Below are 19,487 nucleotides of genomic sequence, written 5' to 3' on the forward strand. Positions count from 1 at the left end.
ATTTTAAATGATGTTCTTTACGTTAATGCTATTACTCTAGGACATAAAAATTATGATCCATAATTTTGTCTTTGAAAGTTGGCAACATTGATGCTTATATTTGTCACTTGCCAAGTTTCGCTCCTTGGTCCTTTATACAAACGAGAGCAAAGGCAAGGCGTTTCATTCAACGCAGACTTCTCATTAGTTATTGAATCTTTTAGACTCGGTTTCAAATTCAATTTCATGTCTCGCTTCTTTTTCTTTTTTCTTTCTTTTACGTAACACGTGTTTTTCAATCACTGTTTTATGATATTCTGCGTTTTTTCAGAGGTTTATTTACTCATAGCTTAAGTTCTGTAATTATATGTCTTCACATTTAAATATTGTTGTAAGTAACTGATTGTAAAATTATTACCACTGACTAAAAGATGAGGTTTTAGCACCTGTAAATATTTTTGTAAAAAAAAAGAAAAACGGTTCTTTTTCTCCCCCCCCCCACACATAGAAATAAATATTCTTATGATATTCTTGCACGAGCATACTTTGGTTGCGTTCGACGAACCTAACCGGTCGACCGTTGAGTAACCGGTTACTAACCACAGTGTTCTACATCTTCTGGTTACCGCACCGGTTACCATTTTAAGCTGTTGATTGGTTGATTGAAGCATTAGTAAGCCAGACCATTAGCTGTCACGTGATCGGTTAACCGGTAGCTACCGGTTGAGCTAGTCAAACGCAAGCCTAGAAAGACGCTCTTGTTGGCAAGGGAACAAAAATGAAGTTCCGCTCCTCTGCGCATGACTTGCAACTATCTTCAAACAAATGTTACAACTACGCAGTTTATCCATTTATCATCGATTTTCCCATGAATATTATTTAATTAGCATCAACGGAACCAAGTTCCATGACGTTATAAGAATCTATAAAAAGTTCAAAGTATCAATGTAAAAATTCGCGTCACTTGTACTCTTGTTCCATAAATTATACAGCAAAATGTGTAGAATAGACAAACCAACTCAAATATCACTAGTATGACCAAGCCCTGATCATGGCAGCTTGGACTTTCAGCAAATTTAAATTAAGGGTTCCCAACCCAGGTAATTCCAGTAGTGGCATGACTTTATGACTCTTAAGAAGTAAACTGGGCACAGCATAGGGCAGTTAAAAAAAAAAAAAAACTAATGAGACCTTGTTTTACTTAAAAAGCAAACGTTTTGTATGTTTTGATATCAGGAAAGTAGGTTCCGTCACTCTGGGGTAGAAAAGAAAATACGCTTTGCATGTCGGAGATCTTGGGTTCGATTCCCAGCGGAAACCTGGATGTTATTTCCTTTCTTTGTAGAGTAAATATTTCTTGCGTTGTATGTAAATATAGAAGTTCTTTCTCTCAAGGCAACGGTTCCCCATATCTTCATAATGATTATCTGTATATGGTAGTATAAAATGCTCCAAAAAGCGTCTGTTTGTGTGAACGTGTAAAACTCGAGAACTACCCGGCCGATTTCAATGCAATTTTCACAGTATCTTTCTTTTAGCACCGGAAAGGTATGCAGACCGGTTCGAAAAAAATTCGACGAGTAGTTCTTTTTTATTCTAATCTAGGCCCAATTTTCACAAAAAATTCCCAAATATGGGGGTGAAAAATTACTTGCACATATTAATATTACATATCGTTAGAAAGGGTAGAATTTTCCGCGTTCTACGCAATTTGTTTCAATGCTATAACTTAATTGCGCGGGAGTTATTTGCATTTTTAACTCGAATTTTTTTAGGCTTTGATGAAAATTAGGCACTACTTTCTTCATTAAATATATCGATAAAAAGTGAGGGAATTGTCCCACAGTTTTCTTTTTAATACCAGTGGGAAGAGCGATATTTTTTACTCTAGGTCTATCTCGACATGTGGTCGAAAAACAAAAAGGAAAAAAGTTACAAGCCTTTTTAATTCAAGTTCAAAAAATCTCATTTCCATTCAATTGTTAACCATTTTCTTCCGCATTTTAATTTCTTAAACTTATTATTATTATTATTATTTGTGTTTCCAAGGTTACGTTTTTTAAATCTATTCTTTTCGATTTAATTTCTTATAAGTATTTTAATAGCTGTCGTCATTGTTTGGAAGGGAAATCTTGCATGTTTTTTTAAATTTATTTATTTTAGCCTGATTGTTGAATAAACGTCACTTGACACAATTTTTATTTTCAAGGTAGACCGCACGTAGTAAACACGACAACAACCGTAGAAACGTAATTTTAAAAGAAGTAAAAATTTCGTTTTAATCTCTTGCGATCCATAAAAATGAAGGGGTTAAGTTCACTAACCGAAAGAGTACTTTCAGAATAGTCCTTTCAAAACAACAGTTACGGTATTTTAAATGTAGTTCCGTTTGAATAACGTGTCATATTAGTATTCAAATCGGAGGTTCTCAACCTATGTTCCGCGGTACCCTAGGGTTTCCTGGAGTTTTGAGGAGTGATAACTATTTGCTCAATCAAAGAGTCAAAACGGTAGTAACATTTTAATTTTTGTAAAAGATAGAATTCTTTTATTGGCGGTTTGCTCATAAAAATAAATATAAATTTTTGAAAATTTTACTTTCATTAATTTGTTGGAATTTAAAATATTGTTGCCGTTGCTTATTATTCATAGAATATATTTTAGAAAACCAAAAAAAAAAAAAAAAAGACAGAGATAGAGAGAAAGAAAACCACTTCAACAACCTTGCCAACCATTATCTTAGTAAGTGTTTGTATTGTGATAAAATAAAGATGCAAAAGTAAAAAAGTTTTAAAAAATTGGGTAGGATAAAACTTTGACAAGCTATTTTTTCTGGTCTTTTTTTCAAAGAGCTCCTTTAATAAAACAGTAATCGAAGATTTCCCCAAGGTGTAAAAGGTTGAATATTTCTGATTAAAATGAATGGGAATGGGATTGTTATTTAAACATTCATTGTTGATTTTAAAATATTTTTCATTTTAAAATAGTATGTTCGAAATTTCTCTGAAATGTTTTTGAAAGTCGATTAAAAATGCATAAAAGTTTTATTTAGGTAGTTGAGAGATTTAATTATGTGTTTCTCGAAGAAGAAAGAAAAAAAGGAATGGAAATAATCGAACTTTGAGCCGTTGAACTGTACACACTGATACAGGATGTTATGAAACTTCGTTTTCTTGGTCGTTTTAAAATGTTTCAGATATTAATTTAAATTGAGATTTTATTTGTTGTGGCTTGTGTAATCAACTGTTGCCAGCGTTGTAGGGGGGGGGAGCAATACCCTCGCAAGCTATTAGCTGATGTTGCGAATTTCCTCTGAGGTCAGTCGTCCGAGACTTTTTTCTGTTCTGCTTGAAGGCTTAAACGACGTGTTGTCTGGGCCTATCGTCTCATTGCCTCGTAAACATGTGAATCTGATGCGGCCAACTAGTTCTTATACACTCAAATTCTCGCTTTTTTTTTCCTCCAATAATTTCAAACAAAAGATTCCAGTTAGTAGTTTTTCTTTCGCTGCTACGGTTTGTCTGAGCATCTTTCTGGTGAAGGTCTATATCAGTAGTCGCCACTCGCCGCGTGGAGACTGAATAAAAAATGTGGTGACTGCGAAGATAAAATTTTTCAAACCCTCTGTGCTATCAATGAATATTAATGCCATTAATTAGTTGCCTTAACGTTTATTTAAACTGATAAATTTTTGTGTTTGAGTTGCAATTTAAAAGCTAATTGGTAGTTTATTTGCATTTCTTTTATTCACAAAAAAAGTTACTAGAAAAGAAGTCGCGACTAATAAATTTGCTTCTACTCGCCACTGGCAACCGAAAGCTTCCCAATCTTGATCGTAACTTCCTGGCGAGACCACTTGTTCCAAAATTTTTCAAGTCTGTATTATGAGAGAAAACAGATAATATATATGTAGCTGTAAATTTGTTTTCTTAGTTCTTTTGCTGTTGAAAGGTTATTTTCAAAATTTTCTTCTATTGATTCTATTATCAGAAATAAACTTTTTGTAGGAACGTACTCAAAACTTTTATTTTGCTTTATTAAAAGAAAGGTGCTGTAAAAAATGTGTGTTTTAGATCGGAACGATGCATCCTGTAGTACTAATTCTTCTAAAATCAATTCCCAACAGACATTAAAATTACTGGTCGTCACTCGCCAGACCAAGAAAAAAAAAAGTCGACTTATATCATTCACCAACTCCACAATCTTACTTGTGCAATCACCCCTTTTTTAGGAGGGGCAGGGGGGTTTTAATTGTTTTAATGAGGTTTTTTTTTTCTTTTTTTTTTTCTGTAGGTCAACTAATAGTTCATAATTATGGATGAGTTAAATTACGAACGAAAGTGCGAATAGCAATTTTAAACTCGGAACATATTCATCTTAAAAAAGAAAGAATTTTCTGTTCACTTAATTAATTAACACTTAATGATATCAATAATGTTAATGCCATTAATTGGTAAAACTAATCTTTATTTAGACTGATATTTGTTATGTTTTGTAGCAATTAGAACTGCAGTGTAGTTATTTTTTCCTTCCGCAAATTAAAAAAAAAAATACTAGCTGATGTGTGCCTCACATGACTTCCTTTTACTCTAGTTTAATGGCATTTTCCCATTATTAGTAATTTTAATGTAATTCAACAGTTTACTCTCTAAATATCACCAACAGTGGCCAAATTGAAACCAGATTTTTAAAAAAATAAAAAATAAAAAAAATCGCCGAATTTGTCGCCAAGTTGGCGACAAAACTTGGTGACCAAAAGACTGGTGAGACATCGCCAAGTATCCGCCAAATTGTAACACCACTTGAGTTTACATCGAAATTAACAATGATTTCCCCCCAAAAAGAGGCAAAAGACCCCTTTAGAAACACCCGAATGCAACCAAAAGTGGAGGTGCACAACTAGACCCCACTAGAAGACTACGTACCAAATTTCAACTTTCTAGGACATAACGTTCTTGAGTTATGCGACATACATACGCACGCACGTACGTACATACAGACGTCACGAGAAAACTCGTTGAAACTAACTCGGGAATTCTCAAAATGGATGTGGCGTGTCTATACGTTCTTAGGCACCTATCCACGTGTGGTCGAGTCGAAAAAAAAAACTCAACATTCATTCGGGTGTGAGCAAAATGGAAATTAAGGTCGGTTTTTGAGTGAAATTTTTTTCGCGAATACAATATTTCCTTTTTTGTAAAAGAAGTAAAAAGTGGAGACTAGAATAAAAGGAAGTGGTGACTGGTTAATTTGCTTCTTCTCGCCATTGGTGACAAAAACGTTGCACCGGTCTTGATCTTTTAACTCCCAAGACCTGATCATTTCCATTTGAAATTCTTCAACAAAATTCTTCTGAAGGAATTTCTTTTTTCAATAAAATTTGTCTCTTCCGATTGAGTGAGCGGCTCTTCCTCATATTCAATCAAGCATTCAAACATAAAAGAACAGGATAGTAGGAATACGAAGCTCTTTCATCAAGGCAAAAGGTCAATAATGGTCGTACGTTAGCAATTGTTATTTGGAAATCGTAGCCTCTATCGTCGTTATTTGTTTCGTGGGAAAGACGAGAGAACAGGAACTTGTTCATGAAGAGAGAGAGAACTAGCGGAGGGGGGGGGGGGCATATGGTCTCATTCGCGGAAATGTCATAACTGTTTTAACATAAACATTCCCCTTCGTTCTAAGTCCTGAAAAAAGAATTGGATAAATGCAAATAATATACACTAATGTCGCAAAAACGACCTCGCTTACCTGTAAATGGTGCAGTTTTCTTTAATGCTCAAGTGTACAATGGATGGAACTAATATTACTAATTCTCAAAATGTAAGCGTAATTAAACAAAAGAAAAACAAACCATGAAAGGTTTTAAGCAAAAAAAAAAACAGTTAGTATTGTGATTTATTTTTATTTCCTTTTACAAAAAAGGAAGTATGTATTCGCGAAAAAAATTTCACTCAAAATTCGGCTTTAATGTCCATTTTGCTCACCCCCGAATTAATGATGAGTTTTTTTTTCAACCCGACCACACGCGGATAAGTGCCTAAGAACGTATAAACACCCGAAATATCCATTTTGACATTCCCCGAGTTGATTACAACGACTTTTCTCGTGACGTCCGTATGTGCGGATGTGCGTATGTATGTCGCATAACTCAAGAACGGTATGTCCTAGAAAGTTGACATTTCGTACGTAGACTTCTAGTGGGGTCTAGTTGTGCACTGCCCTTTTTGATTGCATTCGGGTGTTTCTAAAAGGGTCTTTTGTCCCTTTTTGGGGGAAATCATTGTTAATTTCGATGTATACTCAATGTGGTGTTATAATTTGGCGGACACTTGGCGATATATCGCCAATCTTTTGGTCGCCAAGGTTTGTTGCCAAGCTGGCGACAAATTTGGCAATTTTTTTTAAAAAATCTGGTTTCAATTTGGCCACTGGTGGTGATATTTAGAGTAAATTATTGAATCACATTAAAATTGCCAATAATGGGAAAATGACCTTAAAATTGGAGTAAAAGGAAGTCATATGATGCACACATTAGCTCGCTTTATTCTCTGACAATTTCTTCTGGATTGAATGTTCTTTGTGCGTTCTTTTTTTAATATCTATCTACAAGCGCTTAGATACAGAAAATGTGCTAAATTAATTTTAAAATGGCAATTTCTTATGAAAATAAACATTTATTCATTTAGAATATGATTTTCGTTTTCATTTTGTGTCGTTTGAAATAAATAGTCTTTTTGGAAAAGAAAAAAAAAATCTGATTTTCTAACAGTATCTTAAAAGCAATTGCATCCGTTTCTCAATGTACGGATAATTTATTTTCTGATTCATGTGTCATGTCTTCATGTGTCATGGTATAGCTTTTCGATTATCCAGAATGTTCTTTTTGGTGATTTTTGATATGAATTAAAAAAAAAAAAACTAAAAAGATAGAGTGAAATGAAGGTAAAGTTATAACTTTAGAAGCACGGATGAATTAATCATGTTGCTGCCCTCCCCAAATACGAAAACTTTAATTTGATTAACTAATTTAAGTTTTCCTTCTCTTTCATTTTTCCCCCCGAATAATTTATGTACCCATTTTTCTTTAGGAGTTGTGAAACAAGCGCCAAGTAATAAAACTTCGAGGTTAAACAAACAACTTAAGAGTTTACTTAGCTCCCAACTAACACTTCGAGAAAGTGTTTTTCATAGACATCTGCTTATGCTCAGTGGCATGAACTACAAACCTGCGGAAAGCTTTTTGCTTTCAGTTTTTTTATTATTATTATTATTTTTTTTAAAATATCTCGTGTCAAATTGAAATACTGATTGACGTCTCATGGCTGTGACAATCAGTCTCTGCTGATCACCAACGAAACATCTAAAGCGGAATCAAGTGCATCCAGGTCAATGTTCTCTTATTTAAGAAATAAATAAATGTTTATAAAGTCTTGCACCGATGAAGAAAATTCATTTGAGGCAAAAAAATTTTTAAGATTTATGCTTTATCACATATATTATTTCTCAGAGGCGGGTTTTTTTTTTTTTTTTTTTTTTTATGACAACGCCATAACTCCCGCAATACTTTCATCAAATTTTAAAAATGAGCCATCATTTTAAAGATTTTTTTTCACCGTTATCGGAGGAAAAAAAATGGACAGTTCACAATTTGCTTGTTTTTCGGAAAACCCGTTTTGTTCTGTTATTTACTGCGCATTGCTTCAATGCATAGCATCCCGAAACGGACACTCAGTAGCGCAGTTGGTTGGAGCGTCCTGCTAATAACGCGAAGATTATTGTGAGATTGAATCCCCAATGGCCAGGAAATATCTTTTTAATAACGTATTTTTCTCAGAAGAATTCTGATTGAAATTTCCATCTATCTTCTATACATATAATAAAATAAGATGTGTGTGTGTGTGTGTGTGGCGCGCATCCCCAGAAAACGGTAAGGCCTAGAAAGATGAAATTTGGTATACAGGTGCAGTTTTTTGTGAAGATGTGCACCTCGGGCTTCGATTTTTGGTATTTTAATTAGAAAAAAAGTTAGTTAATGTTTTATGTGTTTTTTTGCACTTTTTACCTCACAGACCCCGAACCAATTGCACCACACAAATGTTTTTTGCACTATAAGGTAGGAGATTTATTTCTAAATATGATGAACGAAAAAAATTTGAAGATAGAACAATTTTTGTATTTTTAATGAATTTTCCAAAAAACCTTTAATTTGCATTTTTCCTGGTTTTTTTTTTTTTTTTAAATATCATCCTGCGAGAAGTATCAAAGCCCCATTTCTAAAATTTAAGTTGGTAATAGTAAAACCATTTCACCCTCTTCAGAAGAAAAAAGTTCTTAAAAATACGCAATAGTTTTTTTTTTAAAAACAATTTTTTAATGCTGAACACATTATGTCTTTCCACGCATCGGTCGAAAAAAGCGTTCTTCAATCTTTTATGCCTTTGACGTCACTACTTGGATTTCGATTCGGTATTTACGATGGAATCTTAATCGCAAACAATGTTTATCTTTTGTTTTTATTATACAGCTTACTTCTACATTTTATGACGTAAAGACCCGTGTTTTCCGGCAGAGCATGCTTTTTTTCTTTCCTTTTTTTGTTTTATTTAGGGATTGCATTTATTTCTTTTTCCGTTCCCTCCAACCCCCAAGTTGCAACGTTTTGCTGCATCTATATTGCGTTACATTTCATAGTTATGCACATTTAATTCAATAATAACAGAGTTTTTTTTTTCTTTGTCAAACGCTACTTTTTGCACACTATGGGGAATTTTGAAGATAACTTTTTTTTTTCGCTCTACTTAAATAAAAAAAAAAGGTGGTGTTTTTTTTTTTTTTTTTTGAGTGATCTTTGTTTTTATCAGGAAATGGGCGGGGAGGTTAAAATAAATAGAGATGGATAATAAAATTTAGAGATAGATCGTAAAGGTAGATAGCCGCCAAAGGCGGCAATCTTGGCGTAAAAATGTGAATGGCACAACAAAAGATAGAGATATATTGATTAATACTGCCGCCAAATTTATTTAAACAGCCGCCGAAGTCGGCAAACTTGAAGTAAAAATTTAAATGACAAGTTAGCCAAACAGCCGCCGTAGGTGGCTGCATGCATAGAAAGGCGAATGGCGTAAGAAAGCGGACCGGCTGGTCGCCGCAGGCGGCTAGTAACTAAATAATCTAAACTCGTTGCAGGATTCTTGGCCACAGTTCTGTTGTTGTTAAAATCAGGACATAAGTCATTAACTTTACTATGGTGAATTGCAGTATTACTTTTTTAACATATTTTAACTAAATACAGGCATCGGTTTCAGTTTATTTTATTGCCTTATTACGTATTGCTTTATTGCATAGCAAGCCCGAGATGTAAGGCCATTTGCTCAACTTCTAACAGCGTTCTGCTAATAACTCGAAGGCTATTCAATAAATTTCGAAAGTAAGACGTCATTTTGAAAAAAAAAATTTCACCGCTATCTACGAAAAATAAACGAACAAGACATTTTTGCTATTATTACCTATTTTTAAAAAATGAACCAGATTTTTGAATTCCTTCCGTTGAGCGTGAATGCTTCGTGCGACTCAGCTAGTTATTTTTAATAAATATACAGGCGAACCAAATGACCTTTTAATTTTCTACTACGGGCAAAGCCGTACGTGTGCCACTAATATCAAAATAAGAAGGGGAAAAAAAAAGAAATTACTGTATGTTCAAATGTGAAGCTGTTTTTTTTTCTTTTAAGAATTTTATTTATCAGTGTTATGCAATACTTTGTTAACACCCTGTAGTGCTGAACCGTCGAGGGAAATCGCTAAAAAAGGTTTAAATTTATTTTTGAAATATAAAAGTCTAATCATCTCCTTTAGAATATCTTTACTAATAATAAAGCTGTAAGTGTAAGTCTGTGTCTTTGGATATCTGTGTCTCTGGATGCCTGTCATGCGCATTGCGCCTAGATCATTCGGCCAATTTTCATGATATTTGGCACAGAATTAGTTTGTAGCATGAGGGTGTGTACCTCGAAGTGATTTTTTGAAAATTCGATTTTGTACTTTTTCTATTCCAATTTTAAGAACATTTTTCCGTACAAATTATCATAACATGGACGAGTAAATTACCATGACCTGGAAGAGCAAGTTACCATAGCTTGGACGAACAAATTACCATAACGTGGGCAAGCAAATTAACGTAGCACATTGGCGAGAAATTCATCATCCATTATTTGTAAATATACAGGTAAACCAAATGGCTTTTTAATTCTCTGCCGTTGGCAAAGCCGTGCGGGTACTGCCAGTTATCGAATAAAACTAGAAACAGCCTTTTGAAGCAGACGAAAAAAGAGTAGTAATTCAATGTAATCTCTTTTTTTCAACTACCTTTATTATCATTCTTCTAGGTATCATTTTTTAAATGATAAAACGAATCATTTATTCGTAAACATAAATGTGTTTTACCCCATTTTTCATGGAAAAAGCTTCATTCATTATCTCTACCTTTTATCTTATTACAGATATGTTTTTCCCCCTTTGGTTTATCTGAATTCGTTTCTTGGAGAAACTGAATAATTCGAGTCGCCGTTCTGTCTCGTTAATTGAAACGAGTTGTATTTAAAATATAAGTATAACACAAAGTCACAGCTTTGTCTTGCACGGGTTTGATTTGATTAAAATAGCATTTTGTCCAGTGATGTGCTGAATATCCATATCCGCGGATATCCGAGGTAAAATAAAGTTCTGTATCCGTGTACCATTTTTAGGTACTATTTCAGCAATTAAACAGTGAATTTTTGTTGATTTGGGGGTTGTATTATTCCTCATTTTGGGTTTTTCTAAGCATTCTACGAAAAAGGTGAGACTAAATTGTTTGCTTTCCATTTGTACGAGGGCGAATCAAAAAGTCTTTGCGCCTATTTTATATTCGCCAAAAGCAGGTGTATACAGGTATTTATAAATATACGTAATGTACTACGTACACTTACATTATTTCTCCACATCGGTCACCACACCGGTTCAGACATTTGTCCCATCGCAGCACTAAATTAGAGATCCCCCTGTGGTAGAATTCTTTCGGCTGACTGTGGAACCACCGTCGGGCCGCCTCGTCCGTCGGTGTCACATGTGAATCTCTGTCCTGCCAGAAACTTCTTTAGTGGACCGGAAACTTGAAAATCACTAAGGGTTAGGTCTGGACTGTAAGGTGAGAGATCCAGATTCTCCCAGTAAAATGACTGGAGTTAGCGCCGGTTTGGACTGCCACATTTGGGCTTTCATTGTCGTGGAGGACAACCATGTTGTCCACCTCAAAGAGAGACACTTTTCTCCGTACGTGTGGTGCATTTCCATGTGCATTCCCCAGGTGAATTGCTATGGGCGTTTGTCCCTTGCTCCATAGAAAACGAATAACACTTTGGTGCTCATAGGCTGTGGACGTCTGAAGGACAACCACCATCTTAATTGACCGATAGCAGCTCATTCGAGCAAAAGGCAGATACGGCTGGTACGGTTTAAGAAATGTTCACAGTTGGAAATGTATATGTTCGCATTTTATTCACAGTCGTATTTTGGCACAAAAAAAAAAGGCGCAAAGACCTTTTGGTTTGCCCTCGTAAAGATGTTCCCTCCTAAGTAATTTTGTGGGTAGGGCCGAGTCGGGAGGAATGGGTCAGCGCTACATTAATGCCGAAATAAAATGAAAAAAATTATTTCTTGCTAGTCCAGTTGTTGTTGCAGCTTTGGACTCTTGCTGCTACATAAATGCAGCGCTATCCTATCCCTCCTTCTGTCTCATTACTCCCGGCGTCCCCTTCTTACGGATTCTCCCCTTTTCTTTTATAACTTTTTTACGAATAAATCATATTCTTGATGATGTTTCCGCCATAGATTGAATTATTTTTCAAGTTGTACCTTTACCCTTACGAGAATACCTTTCATCGTAGATTTTACACTGGGACCGGTGGTATTAAATTGAAATCCGTATCCGTGGATCTAAATATGAATGATCCGTATTTGCGGATCAACATTCTTAACGATGTGACACATCACTAATGTTAGCTCTTAAAATGAAATTGCTTTTTTAATTCGCGCAAAATACTTTAGTGATTTTCAGAAGAAAAAAACCACCAATCACAATTTAAGCATTCCTATTGTGACCAATTAGATGGGTAATTTCTTTTTATGGCCTATTTTTTTTCTTTTCTAACTACATAAAACTAAAACACACTTTTACAAAAGAGTAAAAATTCTCGGTTTTAAATTTTACAGAGAGGATAATGTGTACCTTTCAAACTCATGAGCTACGCATTGTTCGTAAATTTGCGAGAAAAAGAAATCCCCTTTTGGAAAAAATTGAAAAGAAAAATTGGAAAGAAATTGCCGGTTTAGCTTTCATGATAGAAAGTCTACTTCTCCAATAACATCTTCGGCATGATTGAAATAAGCCAGTCCAGACATCAAAACACTGGCTGGTTGGCAACTACTAGTTATAGGTTCTTATTCTCCCATGCCGCCATCCGACGCTTTCTAAACATTTTTTTCTACATTTGTAAACAAATAAAAATTGTTTTCTCTACGTTTTTGCAGGAAATTTCCAGAGAGTCGTGTTCTCTGAACCATGAAAACGCGCGAATGCTCTTCGTTGCTTTATGATCGAAAACTCTCGACTTAGGCAATCGTTTATGAGAAGTACTCGTAAGGTTAACCAAAAACAGAACTTCAACTGTCCGAATCGATTGTTTTTTTTTTTTTTTTTTTTTTAAATTACTTTTTTTATCATAACGTGGAATCGCGGTAGAAGGGAAGATACGGCAAAGGGCATCCTTTGTGACGTCATCAAGATCACACCTTGTTTCAAAAAATAGGACATTTTAAAAAATCAATTAAAAAATAACTGTTGGGAAAATAAATGTATTTTCTAGGTCCATGTTTTTTTTTTTTTTGCTTATTCTATCAAATTCAGTGACTTTTGACTGGAGGAAACAACCCAATTGCCTTTTAAAGTTTCACTTCTCCGTACACGTGATTCAGATGACACTTTTTCAGAATAAAAAATATTTCTTATTTAAAAATGATCTTAAAACATTGTATTTTGGTAAATTATGTTACAAAAGAACACCTGGAGGCTGTAACTCAATTTTGGTAAAAAGTGCAGAAACGACTTTTGTGCTTACCGCGGCAGTATGTACGTACAGTACTTTAAATGTGAAAGTCATTGCCTCTTGAATATCTCGGTCAAAGTAAACTATTCGACTAGTTTCATGGAGAGAATGGCGCGTGGACAGAATAATTATTTTCCGAATCGCAGAACGTTTCCATTTTATTTTTTACCTCTGAAATTCTGAATTCGGATAAATAGCAATGGGAATAGCAAGAGTTCTGACAATTGGAGTTGTGACCGAAGGGTCCCGGGTTCGATCCTTGCTTGTCAAAGATCCGCCGTCTTCATTAATGATGACTGAGGGGACGTTAAATATGCTCGTGGTCGCAAAGTCCTTCAAGTGAAACGATACCTCTGGGGGTGCTGGACCAGGGGTTGCTCTGGTCTGGTTCAAAAAATCAGAGCTGTCTTCTGAGCCCCGTTCAACTGGTTAAGCTACAAACTGTGGAAGGTACAGGGGACTCTGGAGTGAAAAGTGTACTATTTGTAGAAAATACGGGATTTTCTTTCGAATTCAGAGGGGGTCCGATCTTCTGAATGTCCCGCACCACTGACTAGTTTTGCAAAATAAAAAGCAAGTAAGATAAAACCACCAGTCGTTTCAACACCAGTAATTTGTGTTGTGAAGAAAACTTTAATTAACAAGAGAAGTTATAAATTGTACAGAAATAACAAAATTACAAAATGGTATTTGCAATGCTTACTTTTCAGCTTCTTCTTAACTGATTTTTTCGTGGCTGTGTTTCTCTTGTTAGTTTATTTCATCTTTATAAGCTGAATTCTACTAGTGCAGTGTCAACTACTGGTGGGCTTAACATATCTGTTAGAAAATCTACAATCGAGCCACAAACTGGCTAGCTGAGCTCTTTGGATTAATTAGTAAGTTACCGCCCTTAAATGAGTTCTAAGGCAGAAACAATGCAATATTCCGACAGCCTTGTTATCACATTCAGAGACTGCAGTTTCGTCCTTGTTATTGACTCATCAGTCTGGAACAGTGAATAACTGCGCAGGAGGCAGATGGGATCTCACTGAAGCTAAGAACCAAGAAACTGGTAGATAAAATAAATTTTGTCACCAGCGAGAATCTGCAACAATGTCAAACACTACAACTCGTCAATTAAAGGCAAAAAATGTGTTTAACGGTTTGTGCTTATTACAAAGAACAGAAACGAACAGTTTAAAATAAAATGAAGAATAAGGCCTCAAATTTCAATGACACGCGTATAATAATACACTTAGTCAATCACTATCAATAATTAAACCAATCAGAGAGCTTCGACACTTTATGTTTTCTGTTTCCATCTCTCAGAGCAGGGTTGTCTGATGAAAAATAGCCGAAATACAAATTAAAATTAGCCAAAAATAGCCAATCCGTGAGAGAACTGCACCACCTTTCGACAATTTAAAAAGTTTCAATGGGATTGTTTCTTTCAGTCAAAAGTAGTACTTTTTGTCACTGAAATTGATAGAATAAGCAAAAAAAAAAAAAAAAATAACATGGACCCAGAAAATACTTTCATTTTCCCAACAGTTATTTTTTAATTAATTTTTTAAAATGTCCGATTTTTCAAACAAGGCATGGTCTTGATGACCTCACAAATAATGATGAACTTTGCCGCATCTTTGTACCGCGATTCCACGTTATGATAATCAAGAAGCGAATTAAATATTGCGCTCTACGCTTGCTATCAACCATATCGTTGCCAATACACGTGAGTAAAGATGCGAATTTAATATTTTGCTCTGTAAATGGCAACACAGAATGGCATTTCATTATTTGTGATGTCATTGGAGAGAAGCATAAACATTGAAAGCGCGCCGATTTAAGTTTTTTTTTTTTTTAATATTAAACTGAAACAAATTATTTAAAAAAAGTCAGATCCTATGTTCTTTAGCATGCTCTTTCAGAAAAAAATACTTTTAAAATTTTGGAAACGATCTCATTGTACAGCTACACTTGAATATTTATTTAAACATTATTTGCCAGATATGGCAACCATTTTCTACACACAGATCTACTAATCGCGTGATTATGCTTACTTTGGTCGATTGGTTTCTGTTATTTTTTCCTTTTGTGATTAACTCGATCTCCGCCTTATTTTTTTTTTTTCTCCTCTTCGTTTTTTCTTTTTTTTTTTTTTTTTTTTAAAGTGGCTAAAGTAGGCTAACTTTCACAAAACACTGCATTTGTGCGTCCCGACACGATGTTCGGGGACAACGGAACAGGCTGCCTGCAAACGGGTCTGTCCCGTTCAAAACGGGACGTATGGTCATTGTCATCTTACCTATACTTCACTACTTATGCTCAGAGCCCAAAGAAAGGTTTTTCTCCAATAAACCAGCTTTAAAATTGCACGCGCCGCATATTCAATACCTAATTAGTGTCTCCAACACAGTTGAGAAAAGTGTCTAATCATTGCGCCTACTTGTTGGCATTTCTACTCACCTGCATCCTGCATTATGTAAACACAATGACGTCACTGATAAAGCGCCTTATTAACGGTTTTGCCCTGAAGCTTATGGTCTGCATCGTACCGCAGGAGCAGACATATTTGGACGGAAGGCTTTGAAAAGAGGGAGATCTAACGTCGAAACATTTTCTTAAAACAAAATGAGGGAAAAAGAGAGAGAGAGAGAAGATCACTTCAATGAAAAATCTAGTTTTTTAAACATGGGTAACCATCAAGCGCATTCTTCAGGCATAGAATGATTCCTACACCTCCACTGAGTTCTTAAATTTGTACTATTTTTCCAAGATGCGTTGAACAATAAAATTTTCATCCTAGCATCCTTTAATGCAAAATAGTGGAAACAAGGAAAAAAGATTTAGGGATATAACCCCTCCCCTCCCAAACGCATAACATCTCCTTTTTTGAACACAAGAATCGAAAAAAAAAAAAAAATACTCCCCCCCCCCTCCTTTCCCCCAAATTCAACCGCATCCCTCTACGAAATATTTTTTGGCTAAGCCACTGGTGTGATGTAGAACTGTAATTATCACAAGAAGCCGGTTTTTTTACCACATTAGAGTCCGAGGCACCCCTTAGGGAGGTAGATCACTATGACGAGTGACAAATACAGGGGGAGGGTCATGGGGGAGTTCAAATTATGTTTTTCGCAATCAGGAGCGTGTGTGTGTATGAATGCGCGTGTGTGTTTGTATAGGCGCATGTGTGTGGGCGCGTGTGTATGTATGCGTGTGTGTGCCGTCGTGTTGTGTATGCAGTGCTGTGTGTGTACGCGCGTGTGTGTAGGCGTTCGTGTGTGTGTGTGTAGGCATATGTGTTTGTGTCTGTGTGCAAGCATGAGTGTGTGTTTGTGTGTGTCTGTGCGCAGGCATGAATGTGTGTGTGTCTGAGCGCAGGTGTGAGTATGTGTAGGCGTGTGTATGTGTGCGTGTAGGATATGGACGCAACCTGGAGACGGTTTTCACAAGAGGAGCAGCATCGTGAGGCCGGTCGACGCGACGGTGGTGCTGGCAGTGGGTGCTGGTGGGAAAATAAAATGATAGGAATTCAAAACAGTCAAATGAGAACAATAAGCAATCGTGATTGCTCAACAAAAGGTAAAATTTTGACTCACGTTTTTCTTAAGATTTTGATGAATTATGTACTAAATAACTCCCCCCCCCCCAAAAAAAACACTTTTTAGACTTACATTATTTACCCCAAAGATGTCACAAATACTTTGTAATGATTTCATTAAACAAGTATGGTTTGTTTAAGTAAAACAATTCATTTACTAATATCTAAACAATGAATACATAAATTAAAAGTTAGTGCTTGTGCTAAATGATGCTTTGTAAACGGATATATTAAGTAAAAACCAATTCGCAACTCCAGAGCTCAAATACGCTACCTTGCGGTGATTAACAGTACTACAGAAAAAGGTAAAACATTCCATTCCACGTGTTTTCTTTGGAGTAAATCACAGGCTTCAGACATTTTGTGATGCAATGTAATTTAAGAAGAATAGAAAAGAAAGCTTCCCACAAACACGATAAAAAATTACTGTCATTCCCTACGCGTCAAAACAAGTTTTAAGTTACGTCATTTGCTTATTTTACCTTTTTCATCCGCCATTAGACAGTCGCTGCAGTGCACCCTTTAGTGTATTGGAGTTGCGAATAGTTATATGTTCTGAAAATTTTAACATTTCTGCTTTTTTTATAATTTCTAGTTTTTGTTCTTACATTGGAAAATAAAGTAAATGAATGAACCATAAAAAGTGGGATGGGGGTTGAACCCCGCCCCCCTAGTCCAGTGGCGTAGCTAGACCCGACTTTCGGGGGGGGTTACTTCTTTTACATATATATATATATATATATAGATAGATATATAGATAGATAGATATATAGATAGATAGATATATAGATATATAGATAGATATATAGATATATAGATAGATATATAGATAGATATATAGATAGATATATAGATAGATATATAGATAGATATATAGATATATAGATAGATAGATAGATAGATATATAGATAGATAGATAGATAGATAGATATATAGATATATAGATAGATAGATATATAGATATATAGATAGATATATAGATATATAGATATATAGATATATAGATAGATATATAGATATATAGATATATAGATAGATATATAGATAGATATATAGATAGATAGATAGATAGATAGATAGATAGATAGATAGATAGATAGATAGATAGATAGATAGATAGATAGATATAATCGCTTGGAATTTTTTCCTTTTCTTCTTTTTTTTCTTTCTCTTCTCTCTTCTTTTTCTCTTTTTTTTTGAGACTAACGTTTCGGGGGGGGTTTTGTCCCCAAAACCCCCCCCTTAGCTACGCCCCTGCCCTAGTCGCCGCCACTGTATGTAGATAATGCATTGGATCATCGCATAGTTGGGATTTTCCCCGTGTCCAAACATGTCTGCCCAGAATAGGATCTTCAGTTTTATTTCTGGGCAAGATAAAGAAGGTTGGTGCGAAAGTAAGGTTAATCTGTGGAAAGGACTTCCTGGCTCGTGAGTGGACTTCGGAACGGAGCAGAAGCTGAGGTGCATTCGAATCGAAATCAAGAGAGAGATGGAACTGGATCTTACTGTAATTTAGCGGGTTTTTGTAGATCACCCTGAGTGGGACGTCTGTAAAAGGTCTTTGTCCTGGGTTTTTGTCTGAAAGAGATTCGTAGCCTGGTGGATTATTAATGGGTCGTTTTTAATTTTTGAGGTGAGCTATCTCTCTTTAATAAACTCTGAGTTTTGTTGCTTAATTGTAGGGAACCATTAACTTGGTTCCTTGCATTTTGTGCACCTTTAAAATGTTAGTTCTGTATTCGGGGCCGGCATTTAGACGCCGGGGAAAGGGGCGTTGGATGGGGGAAAGGGGGAGGCACACATTCCCCCCTGGAAATTCATGAATTAAAGAATTTTTGTGTTTAAATGGGCGTGGTTTGTGTTGTTTTTCTATTTGTATTTATTGATTATGTACGCGTTGTCCCTCTCCCCTGCAAATATTTGAATTGAAGGGCATGTCTGTAAAAGCCGAACTGCCATAGAGTTGACAGGAATATAAAAATTCACCTAAGAGAGGAAGTGCTGGAATATGGGATGAAGAACGGTTGAAAAAGAGATTCAAGTAAAATTAGCAACCTTTAAATGAGCATTATTTTAACTAACAGATCACCCATGTGAGTAGGACGATCCTTTTGATCCATTTTATCATGAAACCCAAGTTCTTAAAAATATACAAAACTGCACCTTCTGTCTTAACGAAAGTTGAAAAATAATTGACTCAAAGTTTATTATTAAATTGAATGTTTTAAATTCTGTAAATTAATGTAATGGTTTTAATGAGCAAACTTGATTGTTTGTTGTTTCCACCGCCAGTGTCAGCGCCGTCGAGAGCCAAGGCGCGCCCCTTGTCAGTTTGGTCACTGGGCCTTTACCGCTATAAAACTTAAAATTTGTACTACTCCGATCCTGAGACGGGCCCTCTCAAGGCCCGGGCCCCAAGTTTCCAACTGGGCTGACATGGCCTCTTGTCGGGCCTGGACAGGGTTAAATGATAGGAAAATGTAGCTGTACTAACCACCCCCCCCCCCCTCCGCACTTCCCCTCAAAAGAAAACGAATTAGATCGAGTGCTGATGAATATGCTAACATTGCATAGTTACAATATCAAGTACTGAATAATGTATCATATAAAAAAATTCAGTTACGTAAAACGACCGGATTTAAATGACTATCTTGAAAGAAGTGAGTGTTTTGTTTAAGGGGAGGGAGTGGGGGGTGACAAAGTTGTAATGAAACTTACAAATATTGTTTTTATGAAAATATATATGTATGTAAATTGTGAATAAAATATCAAACAA

At 35.5% G+C, this 19,487-nt stretch overlaps 1 protein-coding gene across 1 annotated transcript in view; it reads left to right on the plus strand.

Annotated features, from left to right (window-relative positions):
- Positions 1-10,619: 10,619 nt before the first annotated feature.
- Positions 10,620-19,487, plus strand: part of LOC129225404 (axotactin-like) — a 92,571-nt gene continuing 83,703 nt past the window's right edge. The window contains exon 1 of the mRNA XM_054859917.1: positions 10,620-10,691. The gene's annotated coding sequence lies outside the window, so the exon portion shown is untranslated. The remainder of the gene's footprint in view (positions 10,692-19,487) is intronic.

The sequence above is a fragment of the Uloborus diversus genome, chromosome 1 (genome assembly GCF_026930045.1).
Source record: "Uloborus diversus isolate 005 chromosome 1, Udiv.v.3.1, whole genome shotgun sequence".
Lineage (NCBI taxonomy): Eukaryota > Metazoa > Arthropoda > Arachnida > Araneae > Uloboridae > Uloborus > Uloborus diversus.